This window comes from Diplotaxodon limnothrissa, linkage group LG4 (assembly GCF_057381915.1).
Source record: "Diplotaxodon limnothrissa isolate DT_005_m linkage group LG4, D_limnothrissa_male_GT1.1, whole genome shotgun sequence".
In the NCBI taxonomy this organism is placed as follows: domain Eukaryota; kingdom Metazoa; phylum Chordata; class Actinopteri; order Cichliformes; family Cichlidae; genus Diplotaxodon; species Diplotaxodon limnothrissa.
The window spans coordinates 15,549,369-15,568,221 of record NC_140599.1 but is presented as its reverse complement, the minus strand read 5'-3'; positions in this window follow the sequence as shown (position 1 = coordinate 15,568,221).

Genomic DNA, 18,853 nt, shown 5'->3' with positions numbered 1-18,853 from the left:
TGTTTTTGTCACGGTTCGCTTGAGAACTCACACGCAGGACTCAGAGGCACAGTCAGTATTTATTACAGTTCCACCAGGTGTATATACAAACAGTGCAGGGGATAGTCCTATATACAAAGCGGAAACAGGGAAAAGGCTCCAGGGAAATCCAGGTAGGGAAAAGACACTTGCTCCTCTTCTGACTCTCTCCTATCGTGACCACTCTCTCTCCAAACACTCACACAAAAAAGGAATCCGCTCGGGGAATGCAGAGTCGGGTCCAGGGGATCTATGTACAGAAGGAAACACACATTAGAGGTTTTGCGCAGGGACGCAAAAGAGAATTTGCTCAGAGCTGGGCTGCACTGACGCGAGTCACACACAACGATCCAGCGATGAGTAGAAGCCACTCCCTGGCTTAAATGCTGGCTGCACTGATGAGGCCCAGGTGTTCCTCCACTTCAGAGGGGCGTGGGCCGAGGGCGTGAACCCACCATGAGTTCTGCCCTGGCGAGAGAGCAAAAGAGAGAGCGAGAGAGAGAGCAAGAGAGAGAGAGCAAGAGAGAGAGAACGCTACTAGTCAGCGGCCTGCTGATCCCCTGGCCGTGACTTTTATGTGGCTACGTCTCCTTAACATATTAAAAAAATATATTAAGTAAAACCACATTATCTTATTTTTTATTTGTTCTTTTTTTATTTATAACTTTATAACTCTTTCACTGGTGCCGCATAATAAAATACACTCAGACATGGCCGTGTCACTGTTTAAGATTCCTTTTTAACTGTATTTTAGATATAAGATCTTGGATGGCAGAAAACTTTTTACAGCTTAACCAGGACAAAACTAAAGTTTTAATCATCGGTCCTGAGGCTCAGAGAGAGAAACTCTTCGCCCTTCGCTACAAGTGAAAAACCTTGTAGCGAATCTTCTTACGCTATTTATATTTATATTGTATCCCATTCTTATTTATTTTATCTTTTTATCATGTATATATTCTCATTGGGTCATATCTCCAGTGTTTCCTCGGAGGGGGCTCTCTGCACCGGGGCTGTGATCGACCGTGGCTGCTGGGGCTCTGTCGGTATTCTCAGCCTGGCTGGGGGGCTTCTTTGCCTCCCTCCTGCTGTGTGCCCAGCCTGGTGGCCCGGTGCAGACAGCTCCCTGTGATAGTGATTTCCTCACCTGGCTCATGTGTGCCGAGCCCAATTTTACTCTTTAAGTGTGTGTGTGTGTGTGTGTGGGGGGGGGGGGGTTATGTATCCATGATCGTTTATGTTAATGAGAGTGTGGGGAGTGAGTTGAAGGGTGGGGTGGGCTGCTTTTAACCATGTAAAGCACTTTGTGCTACATTTCTGTATGAAAAGTGCTTTATAAATAAAGATTGATTGATTGATTGATTGATTGATTGATTGATTGATTGATTGATTGATTGATTAAAAATGCACTTTTCCTTTCTTTGACCCAAACTCTGTGACCTGGCTCTGTGGCACAATAATAAACAGCTGAATCCTCAGTCGTCAAGCTGTTCATCTGCAGATACACCTGCTTTCTGCTGTTGTCTCTGGAGATGGTGAAGCGGCCTCTGACTAACTGAGAGTAGTAGATTTCATCACTATCATAGCGGATCCAAGCAACCCACTCTGGTACTTTTCCAGCAGCCTGTCTGATCCAAGCACCATTAATATCACTGCTGAACCCTGAGTATGTACAGGTCAGTCTGTGTGAGTCTCCAGGCCTTTTAATCACTGATTCAGACTCAGTCAGTGTTTGACCCTCAGTACCTACAGACAAAAACATAATTAGCTTCTTTATATCAAACATATCTTAATGTTTGCAGAAGAAATGTGCTGTTCTTACCAGCCCAGTAAACTGACATAAGAAAAACAAAGGTAAACTAAGGACACTTCATTGTATTAGTCATGTCTCTCTGCTCAGTCTACAGTCATGAAAATCTCCCATGTAGTGCCTTTCTTATATTTGGCAACACATGCGTAAAAATCTGAATTTGCATAAACTCCTCCTTAAAGAAAAACTTCGTCTCATATAAAGATCTGCACACGACTTATATTAAAATATTTAAGCAAATATTATATATATTTACAAATGATTATTACTATTTGTTACTTAATAAATATTAATTTTCTCTCAAAATTTAGTCACCAATTGATTTATGATACATGGGCAAAAAACTCCATATATATTCATTATTAAATGTGTGCTCCATTATGTAATACAGTCATTAATCACAGGAATATTATGACTCTTTATTGTTAAAGCTACTTTTGATTGAAGTTCTGATAAGGTGGATTCACAACAACATCAGCTGTTGCTTAAAAACAGGAACCAGATCAGTAACATTTTATGAGGCATCCAAAACTCCATAAAACAAAACTAAACTCCAATAAAACTAATCCTCTGCATGGTGAATGATGGACATATCAAAAATGGTTTATCGTTTAAAAATTTTTTTTAAAAAAAACACCACATACTGAATATCGAACGATGGGTGTTTGCCAAAAGACAAGCAAAAACAAGAATATATACTGAAGACAAAGCAAACCCTTCTCTTGATTTAGTATCACAGTGTCACTGTGACTCTTGAGGACAACAATAAACAGCAGAATCCTCTGATGTTGTCTGCAGATTCAGCTGCTTTCTGCTGTTTTCTAATATTTCTGTCTACCACGCTCTCTATCAAGCATAGCGACTCCTTAAAGCCATTTCATACACCCTTAAATCATTATTGGTCTCCTCCTCTGGTGGCTTCATATTACAAATGTGTTCATGCACTGAGAGATTTTTGTTCAGCTCTGCTGATGCTTTGTGTTAAGTTTGACTTTTTGGCTCAGTAATACACAGCAGTGTCTTCAGGCTGCATATTCTGTCCTTTAGAGTCACTGTCTTGCTTGACGTCTCTAAATCAATGCTGAACTTGCTCTTTAGTGAATCTTTATAGTGAGAGTCCCCAGTGTATTTCATCCCAATCCACTCCAGTCCTTTCCCTGCAGGCTGTCTGATCCAAGCTGTGTAGTAGCCACTTAGAGAATAAGAGACCTGACAGGTGATGGTCAGACGCTGACCTGGCTGCACAATCACAGAGGGTGGCTTTGTCAGCTGTTCACACTTCACACCTGCAGAGAAAACATGTTGAATGTAGTTCAATTAAAAAATAATAATAATAGCTGTCGGTGTTTCTGTTCAGTGAGACTCACAAGATCCAGCAGCAGCAGAGCTACAGAGAACATGTTGATACTGAAGCTAATATCTTCTCTTCTTCGGAAACCTCCTGCAGTATATCAGGTCTTTATATTAGCCTGGGAGGAAGTTTACTTTGCATACAGATAAACACTGACAAAATAAAAAGAAATATAGATTAAAGAGTCAGCCATGGGTACAGATTGAATTTTTGTGAGGCATAATAATAATAATAATTTTAGAGTGCAATAACGTCTCCCATTCAGGAAAAAATACCACTGTTACACAAAGTGAAAAGCTTGAAAACTTAAAAATGTACAGAATGCATTTGTTCTTTGCTTTTTAGTTTTAAAGGAAATAATATTTTTCAAATATTAAAATTAGTGCTGTCAATATTAATGTCCTTAAAATGATGTTAAGCCTAGTTTTGTGTAAACTCCAAATAAGTCCAATGGGTTTGTTATTTGTTGCACTAAAATGTTCGATGATCCCACTGTTTTAGCCTAATGTACAAAATAATGTTGACGAAGGTTACTCAGAGTTTAAAGGTCAAGCCGGTCAAATAACCTTTTATGTTTCTTCCCTATTTTCCCTATTCCCTAAGAAAAACTGCTCTTTATGTTGAAATTTTTATTATTATTATTATTATTATTTAAAGACAATACCATTTTTGAAAATGTACTTAAAGTACTTAAAATAGCACTTTATTTTTATGTCTGCCCAATTTTGGCCAGGGATATTATGTTTGTTTTGCCTTTTTTCCCAGAAATTAAAAGAGCTGGAGTTTATAATATTCATGTCCATCTCTATTATTTGATTCTGTCATCCACTAAATCCCTTTTAAATTAAATAAACATTTGCGCTTTGGGGCAAATTCTCTTGTGCGATTAAATGTGATTCTAAGCTTCTAATTAATTAGATTCATTTTTTTAAATCAAGTCCCACCCCTAGTATTTATTAGAGATGGCACGATACCACTTTTTTATGTCCGATACCGATACCGATATCATAAATTTGGATATCTGCCGATACCGATATGAATCAGATATAGTGATTTTTAATCAACAAAACTGTTTTTTAAATATCTTGCTGCATTTTGTATAAGTTCATACTCAAGTTTAAAACAACAACTACACTAAAGCTATTCTGTTATACCTGTATGCAAAAAAAAAAATTTTCATAGTTCAGCAATACTGATCAATCTAATAAACTTAAACCTACACCATCCTCCCTATTCTAGTATTTTAAAGAGTACTTAGCATAAATATTAAGCAACCTAACTAATAGGGTTCCAACTCCCAGCAACAAAAATAAATAAATAAAAAATAGGGAACCACCCCTCACACTCCACCTCATGATGCTTAATCGACGTAATCAACCTTAATTTGATGCAGTGTGGAAAAAAATGCACAGAAATCAATTATTTTTCAAGAAATATTAAATAGATTCAACATCTTTCTTCAACAAAATTGCAGACTGCACAGATGGTACCTTCCCAAAGGAAAAAGTACTATAGCTTACTAGGGTATATATATTAGACTTAATAGTTACTATATACAGTAACTGACTTCTATTCATTTTACATCAAATTAAAACTTTGGGTGTCAGATAATTATTTATTAAAAGCTAGACATTTTAAATGAGAATAAGAAAGAAAAGTATGTCTTTGTGCCCCCTTTTCCCTGTTAATGCCCTATCGGCCCCCCTGGCTAAACTTTGCTAGATCCGCCCCTGCACAGTTACCAGCGTCAGCTACGTAGAAAAAGATCCTCGAGTAGAAAGTAATATTAAATAAATTCTAACAACAGCTTATCAAGCTTAAACGTGCTGCTGTTGTTCAGCCGCTGGTTTCCTCTTTCTGGTGCAAAGTGGGCCAAAAGCAAACTAGAGACACGGACTCGCGACAGAAAAGCCGATCAGCTGATCGTTAAGCAGTTTCATGATTGAAGTAGCAGCAGGAGAGGCAGTCGCTTGTTAAGCTTAACGCAGGAATGCTTTACAAACATTCAGAGATGGACTTACACACTTGCTTTACTTCTCTCGGGATAACTTTGTCGGAGATGAAATGCCGGGTTGCTAGCGAAGCTCCACATGCTATCCAGACCACCGACAGGTCCCGCATGCCACAGCCGCTCTATCACGTGATGCATACTGCTCCGACGTGCTAACGTTCTGAGGTGAGTTACGGCGTGTTGCAAGTTTTGTGAGGTGCTTTCGTGATATTTAATGGATCGGATTACATTTTTTATTTTTCTCCGATATCCGATCCAGTAATTTAGGTCAGTATCGGACCGATACCGATACATAATATCGGATCGGTCCATCTCTAGTATTTATATGTGCTAACAGTGTGTTCTTGTGAACTGCAGTCCACAGTGGAAGTCGCTCTCAAAGGACGAACAGAGCAAATATTTTGATAAGGCCGAAACAAAACAACAGAAAGAAGCGTCACGCCAATGAAAACTCAGAGTGGTCCACTAAAGAAAACTATGTATGTCCAAAGTGCCAACATGCAGTTCATACATGTGCCAATCGCTGCATTAAAGGATGAAACGGTCACTGCAGAGAGTTTGTATCACCTCATGAAAATTCTAGTGTGTTTATATTTATGCTTCTTTTTTTTTTTTAGGGCAAAAAGAGGAAGAGAACCTGAGACAGAGCCATGTTCTTCTTCTTCATTTGTAAAGCAGTAACATCATCAGCCACAGCCAAATGTTTTCAGCCTGCCTCACCAGCAATCACTCTGTGCACCTACCCAGGCTCAGCAGCCCTCCTCTCAACATGCATATCACGATCTACAACTGAATCACACCAGCCCTACTTCTCCATCCACATCCTCGTCCTTGGCCTCGTCTTCAGCACCCATTCAGCTCCAGACCATATAGGATCTTGCTGTCACTCCTGGAAGAATTTGACCCTGTCACTTACAAACAGTCTCAGCAACTCTCCTCTCCATGTGCAGACCACGGTCGTCAACTAAATCTTACCAGCCCTGCTGTTGATTCTGCTCCATCCACTTTTCGGCCTCCAAAGTTAAATTCTTTGAAGACTGAAAAGAGACGTGGTCACTTTTTGACGACCCCTTCACACCACAGCCCGATCAGAACTGCTCTCCTCATTCATATATGTGCACTACTCAGGCACTAAATGTAGTCTTGCTTCTATGGATAATTCCTGTCTGGTACTGAGTGTGATGACTCAGTGGTTTTGTTTTGATTAATATTGTCTTATGTTTCAGTTTAATTCTTGTTAAGATTTTCTAGTTCTAAGGTTTTGGTTCCCATGCTCCCCCTGTTCAGTGTCTAGTCTGTCTCTCTGTGCCTGTCCTCTTTTCTAGTCCACCCTGTCGCTTGTGCCCTCTGTTACCATGTCAGTTATGTCGTGGTGCTAAGTTCATGTCTCGGGGTCTGTGTCTTTTTGTACGCTTTGTATTTCCTGTCTTACTTTGATAGTCTCGTGTGCTTAGGCAGTGTGTATAGTTTCACTTAACTCATCTTGTCCTGCCTAAGTAGTCCCAGTTATGTTTCCCTTCTGTCTCCCATTTCTGATTGCTCCGCTGTGTATTTTAGTTCTCTGTCTCCTGCTTGGTGTCGCGTCATACCATCATACCCGGCTGTGTGTTCTGTCTGCCTGTTAAGCCTTGTTATGATTCCCAGTCTAGTTAGTTTTCTGTTCCTTTTGCTGTGCAGCAAATAAAGCTGAGTTCTGAGTTTAATGTAGTCTTCTTGAGTCTTGCACTTGGGTCCTACATTCAAGGATTCAAGGAGTTTTATTGTCATTCGAATCACATGTTTACATTAGGTGGAACGAAATTACGTACACACGATCCCGGAGTGAAAAGAAACAGAATTTAAAAAGTAATAAATAAATAGTTTTTGTTTTTTTGCTTTTTTAAGAACAAAACAGAATAACAAGTACTAAAATAATACAATAAATAGAGTGCAACAATCTGAGTACCAGTATGGAGTATGGATATAGAGTGTAGGTATAAATATAGGTATAAATACTTTAGCATCAAAAGGGCATGATGACCAGCATTGATAAAGTGATGGTGTCAGTAAGTGTCAGTAGTGATTAAAGGTGCTACAATATCAGTTCCCGTCCATTATGCAGGAGGACACATCTGAATTCTTGTAGAGAGGCAGTGAGACAGGTGAAACAGTGGTGGAAAATCCAGCGTCAGTCTGCAAACTGCTGATAGGTTGAATGGTGGCTTGGTAACAGCTATAGACAGAAGGAAACAACCTAAGTTCACAATCAAAAATTCACAAGGAGTATGAGGCCTGGTACCAGCATGTTAGCTAATGGACTTGCGAAAGAAAGATAGACTGCAGCCTGGTTGATTACTGCAGATGAGAGACAGTTGAGTGGAAGAGGCCAGAGCTCTGCCCTTGGGTCGATCCAGGAGAAACACAACAGGCAGAGAAAAAGCAGCAGCCGCTCACCCGGACCATGACAGCAGAGCCATCAGCTTCAAGACTTCTCTTTTGTGAGCCAGTCCCCAGACTGGATTTGGGATTGACATGCTCTCTGATTTTTAGATTATTTGCATTTTTTAAAGATTACTGTTGCATTTAATTCTAACTTTAATCTCTGGTTCTCTTCCACAGCATGACTTCATCCAGTCTTCCTCCTCTCTCACCCAGCCTGTCACACCAGATGGCCGCCCCTTCCAGAGCCTGGTTCTGCCAGAGGTTTCTTCCTGTTAAAAAGGAGTTTTTTCCTTCCCACTGTCGCCAAAGGGGCTTGCTCATAGGGGGTCATCTGATTGTTGGGTTTAAGGGTTTTTTTGTTTTCTCTTTATTGTTGTTGGGTCTTTACCTACAATTGAATTTAATTAAATTGAACTGAATCAAATTAAACAGTGTTATTCCGATTATTTTGGCCTCTCCACTTGATGTGAGTCAATAAATAAAAAAAATAAACAAAGGATGATTCTGTCAGTTTGTACAACAGGATGAGAGAGTAGAGAAGAACAAAATTATATTTAGTGTTCAATGAATGTTATACAGCTTATTTTATTGATAGTTGTTCCTTGTACTGATCCTAACAAAACAGTTACTTTTAACACTGCAAAATTTATTTTGCTCTTTTGTTTTCTTTTCACATTCATTATATGCCACACATCTGTCAGTGTTCACTAAGTGTTAGTGAAAACCTAGATGGGGGGGGGGAGAGAGCCCTGTCAGCCCTGTCAGCCCTGTGCTGAGAGGGACATGTTCATCCATCTGTTTTGTTCTAATAAACTTCTAATAAATTTTAGGAAGACCTTCTGTAAATCTGTTCAGTTTTATTCATATAGCACCACTTAACAAATAATTCATGTCGCAATGCATGTTATGTTGTAAGGTAACCCACAGTGTTAATCTAGGACAAATGTTTGAATTATTAACGAAGTGAAGTCGATAATCAAAGGTGAGTTTTGGGCTATGACTGACTACATATGTATACTGTGTCATGACTGGACATACATGGATGTAAACCACAACTTAACTGCTCGCCTGAGGCAAAACAGCCACAGCCGTCATTCTAACCTAAAGGTACAAATATTGATAAATGTGCAAATATTGTTAAATATTCTGTTTGTCAGGCATCCTGTTTGAAGAAAACACTTTGAACCTACTTGAATGTATATGAACACATTTATAAGAGTACAAACACATTTCAAGGAAAATAAAAATGCTCAAATTTTAAAGATTGTAAGTTATTTTGTTCATGTATTAGCCTGTTTAGTCATTTTATGACAAGATGGATGCTGTAATTATATTTTTGTACAGTTTTTGACTTGAAGAGAGTAAAACGAATTAGTTAGAGTGAAAAGAATTGCCTAGTAATATAAACAGAATCCGTATCGGAAAATATCTGTTAAATACACGGAAAATATATGGTGAATTAACTGAATTTTCCATTTTAGGTGAAGGAAATGTCTGTAAGTAGTACAGAAAATATACTGTAAATCTACAGAAATGTAATAATATCAGAATCCTCAGTCGTCAAGCTGTTCATCTGCAGATGCACCTGCTTTCTGTTGTTGTCTCTGGAGATGGTAAATCTGCCTCTGAATGACTGAGAGTAGTGGATATAGCTGCAGCCACCACTGATATAAGTGATCCATCCCAGTCCTTCTCCAGCAGCCTGTCTGATCCAAGCATTACTATAATCACCACTGAACCCTGAGTATGTACAGGTCAGTCTGTGGGAGTCTCCAGGCCTTCTAACCACTGGTTCAGACTCAGTCAGCGTTTGACCCTCAGAACCTGTACAGAGATGCTAAAGGCTCATTAATCCAAGCATTTCTCCTCAGAATTTTGTACTTTGTTTTTTTCCCTATGTTTAACAAAGTGTATGTCCTTACCAGTCAATTGAAAAAACAGAAACAATCTTCTGTAATTAAAACATTTATCTTTTATTTTTGAAAGAAAAATCTGTTCTTATTTGGCTTGTAAATTAACAAGAAAAGAAAAACAACCATAAACTCATGAGAATTTATCATCAAAGCTATTTTTCTGCCAGTCTTCAGTGGTGCAGCTCAATCTTGTCGTGCCCGTTTTTATGTTCTGCAGCACATATTCAAAGATGGAAACAGCCTGAGTTTGCATCAGCTTCTCCTCATCATCAATCAGTTTATCAAAAGAAATGTTCAAGCTAACCAAACAATCAGATATATAAGTAATATGTATGTTCATTCATGTTTTACTCAGCAGGGTTTGATCACTCATTAGTAATACGAAGATCATTATTTTCGTTTTTCCTGATTTTACCCCAAAGTAAAATTTAAAAAAATGTTTTCGTTTATTTATAATAATATTTTTTTCCTAGAAGTTTAACTCACAACCACAGTAGATCCGACAACATTTATCAGTACAAATTAGTGCAGTTGGGTTTTCTGAGCATCCCAGTTGTCGTTCCTTCACGTCTTTCCTTGACCTCATGACATCAGCCACTGAAAAAACAAAATGATACTTTTTTGACAGGTTGACCTCCACCTTTCTATTATCTCTACAGATGGTGAACCACTCTTTAGATAACTGAAAAAGTATAGTCTAAATAATGATGAAATGTGTTTGTGTTTACTGTATTTGCCAGTATATAATAATTAATATACAAATATATATTATTTCATTATATCTTATTTAACAAACATCAGTGTGCTCATGTAAAAACTACTGGACATTTGTTTTGTTTTTTTATTTAAATCTAAAATCTTGACTACATATCTTGATTATGTATTCTTCTGAAATTATCCATAAAAGTTTACATACATTTTTTCATATTATTTTATTATTAACAAAAAATACTTTTAAGCTGTTTTTTCAAAATATGCTTTTACACGTGGTAGTATCACAAGTGTTTTTGTGTCAGTGAGCTGATCATCATATTTTTGATCATCTACTGCCCCCTGTAGGTTCCTGTGAAACTGTATAGCTGAAGGTTTTTGTAAAGCCTCTCTCATTACTTACACCACTGTGTGTATCTGGCACAGTAATACACAGGAGAGTCCTCTGGCTTAAACTGGACAGTCTCAGATGCACCATGCTGTTGCTGTTGTCTCTGGTGATTTCTATACATCCTTCCACACTGCTTGCATACACTGTTTTACTTGCATCAGACCAAATAACTCCAAGCCATTCTAAAGCTTTTCCTGCAGGTTGTCTGATCCAGTGCATTCCATAGCCACCAAAATTGAAACCAGTTCCTCTACAGCAGGGGTCGGCAACCCTAGGCACGCGTGCCACAGTTGGCACGCGAAGGGTTAACTGATGGCACGGCCATAGCTGGACTGGCCATCGGGCATACCGGGCATTTGCTCGGTGGCCCAATGATTTTTTTTTTTTTTTGTAATGGTATAAACAATGAAAGGTGTCGGATTGGCCAGATGCTGGCCGGTGTGTAAAAATAACTCAGTTGTTTGCTGGTGGCATCGCGGAGCTTCCACAGATTCAGTAAAATTAACAAGTGGTGGAGGCCAGCAGGTGGATGAGAGAAAGGGGAGGCGGCCGCCGAGTGTCAGGTGAACTGAACTTCAGGTAAGAAGTTATAAACCAAGTTTAGGTGGAGTTTATTTTCGTTGTGCTGACTTTTTACAGTCAGTTACAATAACTTGTACTGCGTACTAGCTAGCATGACAGAGTTTCTATACAGCTGGGTGAGTGCTTGATGTTACTGATGTTGAACTTTATTTAATTCATAAGGTTAGTTAGTAGAGTTGCCAACCGTCCCATAAAAAGACGGAATCCTCCCGCATTCAGAGAAATTATTACACGTTTCGTGTTGAGCTGAGAGGGGACGCAGTTTGTCCCGGACTTCAGCTAGAATGAAAAAGACACAAAGGTGGAGTTATTCTTTGTCTTTGCTGCACAGCTGCCTCTTCTTCTCTCATTCTCTACCCTCCCTCTCCTGTTGCTACTTTAATCATGAGACTGATCAATGATCAGCTGATCGGCTTTTCTCTCTTGTTTGTTTATCGCCCACTTTGCGCCAGAAAGAGGAAACCGGCGGATGTCGCGCTAAACAACAGCAGCACTTTTAAGCTTGATCAGCTGTTGTTAGAATTTATTTAATATTAATTTCTAGTATCAGCTGAGGTTTGCTGGAGCCACAGCTGTAAAAGCTGCTGGTCATGATGTCGGTTTGTATATCTGGAGAGCGGGAAACATGAAGATGAAACCAGGAGATGTCCCTTACTGAATCATCAGAGCTGAACAGGTGATGGAGAAACAGGTTTACCCTTTAGGTGACATGAATGAGTTGAAGGGAAGTTATGAACTGTTTCTGAGAGACAAATAACACCAGGATCCTTTTTTATGTAGCTGACAGCTGGTAACTGTGCAGGGGTGGAACTAGCAAAGTTTTGCCAGGGGGGCAGGTAGGGCATTAACAGGGAGAGGGGGGCACAAAGAAGTAATTTCTTATTTTCATTTAAAATGTCTGGCTGTTATTAAATAATTATCTGAAGCTTACAACCAAAGTTTTTATCTGTCTATTTTGTAGACAATTAAATTAACTATTTAAATCATTACAACTGTAATTAAAACTCCATCCATCCATCTATCTATTCTGTACTTCTTAGCCGATTCATCATTGTGGACAGCATTGGTGTCCATGCTGTCAGTGTTTCTGTTCATTGAGACTCACAGGATCCAACAGCCAGCAGCAGAACATGTTGGTGCTGAAGGTGATCTGACGGGAGCTTCTCATCTGATGAAACTGACGGACTGATTTCAAGTCTTCAAGTCAAACTGAGAGGAAGTTCACTTTGCATACACATGGAAACTGTCAGGTTATAACAGAAAGATGCGTTGCTGCTTTGCTAACAGAGAGTTTGTAGGGGTGAGAAACTGAACTGTAACTTTAAAAACAGATTTATTTTAACAAGAATCAATCATTAATTTATGTTTTTTAGGCTACATGAGCTGTTGAGTGTTTTATGGTTATCGTACACATTACTGTGAAAGTATGAACAAGGTAAACCAAAATGGATTCTATTCATTATAACCAAAATTAATGAACGAATGAACTTATTAGAGATAATGCAGTTCTATTGCTTGTTTATTATGAGTTGGAAGTCATTTTGTGGATGTCATGGTCCTGGGTCGGTCACAGTGTTTTTGGTTGTGTACTTTTACTTTTGATAGTTTTTTGTATTATGACTGTTGTTTTGGGTTTCCCAGGGTTTAGTTGTGTTCCCTCTGTTTGGTGTCATCCCTGCTTGTGTATCCCCTTTAGTGTCCGCGTCTCTGAGTCTGTGTCATTACGTGTATGTGTTTCTTGTTTTACTTTAAAGGTCTCTGTCTGATGTCAGTGTGTTCTGTTTACGTTTCCCCTGCCTCGTCAGTTGTTGTGTCTCCCAGGTGTGTTTCCCTCCTGTTTCAGATCCCCTGATTACTGGTGTGTGTATTTATAGTGTGTGTTCCCTCGTCCTCGTGGCTGGTTTGTCTGCTTCTCTCCGTCCGTCTTCTGTGTATTTCCTCGTACCTCCCTGCGTATCTGTTTCTAGTTAGTTTCTGTTAGTTTTTCCCAGTTGAGGTTTTCTTAGTTTCATGTTCATCCTCGCCATTTCTGTTTGTATCTACTTTTGTTCAGTAAACTCACTTGCATCAGAGCTGCTGCATTTTGGGTCCTAAATAATTCTCACACGGCTTGCCCCGGCAACCCGTGACAGTGAATGTAAATTGCTAATTTCAAATGCTGTGTGTTTCTTCACCTTGGTTCACTGTGGCTCTCAGGCAAAATAACAAACAACAGAATCCTCCTGTTGTCACCTGCAGATACACTTGCTTTCTGTTGTTGTCTCTGGACCATAGATATTTATATTGAAATTAGTTTTGCACTGACTCCTTCTCAGCAAACTGTATCACTGTTCCACAGAGTCAAAATACTAGAATAATAATATTTGAAAGTAATATTCTAACAACAGATTATCAACTTAAACGTGCTGCTGTTGTTTAGTGTGTTACAAGAAAACAAAACATCGGCCCATAAAAGCCAAAAATCACCATCAGCCCACTGGGCAAATGTATGCCCGATGGCCAGTCCAGTTGTGTGTATAACTGGGTAACTGCATTTGTAATTGTGCATTATGTTACAAACTCTGATTGTGTTGTCTAACAAAGAACTATGGCAGTTATGAGTGTAGTCATGAATTAGTTTTAATTTTCATATTTTTCAGTTTGGTTCAAATTGGAATTGTAGCACTTTTATAGGTATTTGACTTCTTCATGAAATAAATGTTATATTTTCATTGGATACTCACAATATTCCCACATGATAGTTAGTTTATTAGTTTATTTCTGTATGGTATAAAATGCCATACAGAAAGAGGATCAAATCTTCCTTTGATTTTGTGCCACAGAGTCCCAGGGTCTTCAGGACCAGTTCAAACAAGAACACCACTTAAAGCCTCCTCTGTCATTAAAATGGACAACAGAAAAGAATTAGAAGACATTGTGGAAAGTGTGAAGTCTCTATTGACGATATAATTCTGGGGCCAGCAATCCTCCTTCTCCTCCTCCTCCTTTCCCTGCTGGACTTCTCTGTGTCTAGTTTTTAAATGCAAGAATGCTTGAAGTGTCTGAGTCAATGCTGAACTTTTTCTTCAGTGAGTCTTCATAGTGAGAGCTCCCACTACTTTTCCTTTTTTTTTTTGCCTGCAGGCTGAATGATCAGCTGTCCAGGAGCTGACAGGTGAGACATTTGTCAGACATTAATCTTCAGTTCATTTCTAAAAAGCTGAAAGCAAATTCTGACTTGTTTTGATGTGGTGAGTTTTGTACAAAGTTTCTTCCTCTTGTGTCACTGTGACTCTTGAGCACAATAGTAAACAGCAGAATCCTCACTACTCAAGCTGCTCATCTGCAGATACACCTGCATTCTGCTGTTTCCTCTGAATGACTGAGATTTGTGGGTGCTAAAACCACTGTAGATAAAAGGGATCCACTCCAGTCCCTTTCCCAGCAGCCTGTCTGACCCAAGCAGCATGAATATCACTGCTGAACCCTGAGTATGTACAGGTCAGTCTGTGGGAGTCTCCAGCCCTTCTAACCACTGGTTCAGACTCAGCCAGTGTTTGACCTTCAGTACCTAAAAAGTGTTAAGATTTCATTAGTGCAATAAAAATTCCATAGTTTTATCGGTCAAATTAATTAGTTTGTCCTTACGAGCTGAGAAATAAAATGGAAAAAGTTAAAATGCTAAATGTTGTTGTTGTTGTTGTTGTTATCCAGTCTGCAGAGTGTACGTTGAGTCTTTGTGTTTTGTGCTGCAACATATATGAAGACAGTAAAGATAACAGTTTTGCATTGTCTCCACCTCTTTTCAACACCTTTTAATTCATGAGGCATAATTTAAACTGACGATATCATGAACAGTAAAGACACTAAAAGTCATACAGTATGTCTGAATAAAAATAATCTACAATTTATTCATGGTCTTAGATCTCCTCCTCTGGTGGTTCCATGTTATAACTGTTCAGGCATTGAAAGGTTCTTGTTCAGTTCTGTTGATGGTTTGTGATACTGTGGCTCTCGAACACAATAATAAACAGCTGAATCCTCAGTTGTCAAGCTGTTCATCTGCAGATACAGCTGCTTTCTGCTGTTGTCTCTGGAGATGGTGAAGCGGCCTCTGACTGACTGAGAATAGAAGATATAGCTGCTATCACTCTGGATGAAAGCAATCCACTCCAGTCCTTTTCCAGCAGCCTGTCTGATCCAAGCAGCATGAATATCACTGCTAAACCCTGAGTATGTACAGGTCAGTCTGTGTGATTCTCCAGGCCTTTTAATCACTGATTCAGACTCAGTCAATGTTTGACCCTCAGTACCTACAGACAAAAACATAATTATTATCAATTATTATCAAACATATCTTAATGTTTGCAGAGAAATGTGCTGTCCTTACCAGCCCAGTAAACTGACACTATAAGAAAAAAACAGGTAAACCCAGGACAGTTCATTGTAATAGTCATGTCTCTCTGCTCAGTCTACAGTCATGAAAACCAGTCTTGCAGTCCCTTTGTTATATTTGGCAACACATGTGTAAAGATCTGAATTTGCATAAACTCCTCCTTAAAGAAAAATACACTTCATCTCATACAAACAACTGCACACCACTTACAATATAATATTTAAGCAAATATTATATTTATTTACAAATGATTATTATTTTTGTTACTTAATGACGAACATTTTTCTCTCAAAATCTATACACCAATTTATTTCTGATACATCAGTAAAAAAAATTCCATATATATTCATTTTTAAATGTGTGCTGCATAAAGTAATACAGTAATTAACAATAGGAACATTATGAATCTTTACTGTTAAAGCTCATGTTGATGGAAGTGGATTCACTGCAACATCAGCTGTTGCTTAAAAACAGGAACTACAGCAGTAAACATTTTATGAGGCATCCAAAACTCCATAACAAAAAACTAATCCTCAACATGGTGAATGATGGACGTATCAAAAAGGGTTTTCCATACAAAACACAATTATATAAAAAAGTAACCAAACACCACTGACAGAATAAGGAACAAGAGGGTGTTTGCCCACAGCCAAGCAAAAACAAGAATACAAAATTAGACTATTTGATCTTGGCATTATGATGTTTATGAATTAGATTTCACAGTGTTGCTATGACTCTTGAGGAAAAGAATAAACAGCAGAATCCTCTGATGCCATCTGCAGATTCAGCTCCTTTCTGCTGTTTTCTCTGGAGATGGTAAACTGGTGCTGAACTGCTGCGAGTAATATTTCTGTCTAACACTCCTTCTATCAAGAATAGGGACCCCTTAAAACAATTTCCCTTTTTTCCTTAACACACTTTAAATTTATTATTGGTCTTAGAGCTCCTCCTCTGGTGGCTTCATGTTACAAATATGTTCTGCACTGAGGGGTTTTTGTTCAGGTCTGCTGATGTTTTGTGTTACTGTGACTCTCTGGCACAGTAATACACAGCAGTGTCTTCAGGCTGCATATTCTGTCCATTTAAAGTTACTGTGTTGCTTGAAGTGTCTAAGTCAATGCTGAATTTGTTCTTTAGTGAATCTTTGTAGTATGAAGTTGAAGTATGTTTCATCCCAATCCACTCCAGTCCTTTCCCTGCAGGCTGTCGGATCCAAGCTGTGTACCAGCCAAGAGAATAAGAGACCTGACAGGTGATGGTCAGACGCTGACCTGGCTGCACAATAACAGAGGCTGGCTGTGTCAGCTGTTCACACTTCACACCTGTGGAGAAAACATGTTTTATGTAGTAAAAGTAAGAATCACTGTGCTGTGATCATAGTGTTTGTGTTCAGTGAGACTCACAGGATCCAGCAGCCAGCAGCAGCAGCAGAGCTACAGAGAACATGTTGGTACTAAAGATGATCTGACGGGAGCTTCTCATCTTCTTCTGTGACTGACAGCATGATATCAGACTTTATATCAGCCTGTGGGGAAGTTTGATTTGCATACAGATGGATGCTGACAGATTATAAGAGAAAACAGATCACACTGTGGCATTGAGTAGTAAGAAAAAGATATGATAATATGATTCATTCATGTTCAATTTTAGTATTTTAAACTTTTAGATTTCTTGTAGAAATGTAAAAATATTTTCTAACATGTTTGACAAAAAGTTTATTGCGTGCATTTGTATGTGCATATTTATGCTGGTCGTTGTGTGTGTATCTGGCACAGTAACACACAGCACAGTGCTCTGGTATTAGTCTGTGCATGCTGCTGACATATCCGTCTGCAAGTGCATCACTTTGTATCAATCCCATTGAGTAAAATGCAAAGCATATTTACCAGATTTCTTAATTATGAAGTACATGCTTATTCTAAGCACCTTTGGATTTTTTTCTTTATCATATGTAAATATCTCATATATAAATGCTACTTTGTTTTTAATGAGAAATTGTTGGTCTATTGATCCAAGAGTATCTGCACAGGTTTTTGGTGGACTGTAGATTGCACTGGTGCCTCTTTATAGGAATGTTGTACTAACTGATCAGTCACATATGGTGGAACAAAATATATATAATAAAAATACCCAAATTAATTCTATTTAGTCTGAACTGAATTAATGCTGATTAATGCATTTCAGATGGTATTTCTTCACAATGTTGTTGATGTTGAACAGCAGTTAATTCATTTATGTTGATGTAAACTGCAGAAAGCAAGTTTTCCATGTACTTGGATAACATTTATTCCTCATGTGTCACTGTGGCTCTGGAGCACAATAATAAAAAGAGTGTAGATTTCATTATTATTATTATTATTATTATTATTATTATTATTATTATTATTATTATTATTATTACTATTATTATTATTATTCCTGTGTTTATAAAGGCCTCCTCCTTGAATCGCTACCTTATCGTGGTGGAGGGGTTTGTGTGTCACAGGGATCCCAGGGGCTATGTTGTCTGGGGGCTTTTGCCCCCTGGTAGGGTCCCCCATGGCAAATTGGCCCTGGGTGAGGGACCAGACAAAGAGCGATTCATAAGACCCTTATGAAAAGGACACCGAGGGAACAGTTTACCCTGCCCGGGATAGGGTTACCGGGGCCTCGCCCTGGAGCCAGGCCCGGGGAGGGTGCCCGAGGGCGAGCGTCTGGTGGCCGGGCCTTAGTCCATGGGGCCCGGCCGGGCACAGCCCGAAGAGGAGACATGGGCCCATCCTCCCGCAGGCCCACCACCCGCAGGAGGCGCCATAGGGGTCGGGTGCATTGTGTGCCGGGTGGCGGCCAGGAGCGGAGGCCCTGGCGGACTGACCCCCGGCTGCCAAGACTGGCAATAGGGACATGGAATGTCACCTCTCTGGTGGGGAAGGAGCCTGAGTTAGTGCGTGAGGTTGAGAGGTACCGGCTAGATATAGTCGTCTGTCATCTGCGCTTATGCGCCGAGTGGCAGTTCAGAGTACCCAGCCTTCTTAGAGTCCCTGGGGGGGGGGGGGAGGGGGGGGGGGGTGCTGGAGGGTGCTCCACCTAGAGACTCTGTTGTCCTGCTGGGAGACTTCAATGCTCACGTGGGTAACGACAGCGAGACCTGGAGGGGCGTGATTGGGAGGAACGGCCTCCCTGATCTGAACCCGAGCGGTGCTCTGTTATTGGACTTCTGTGCTAATCACAGTTTGGCCATAACGAACACCCTGTTCGAACATAAGAGTGTCCATAAGTGCACGTGGCACCAGG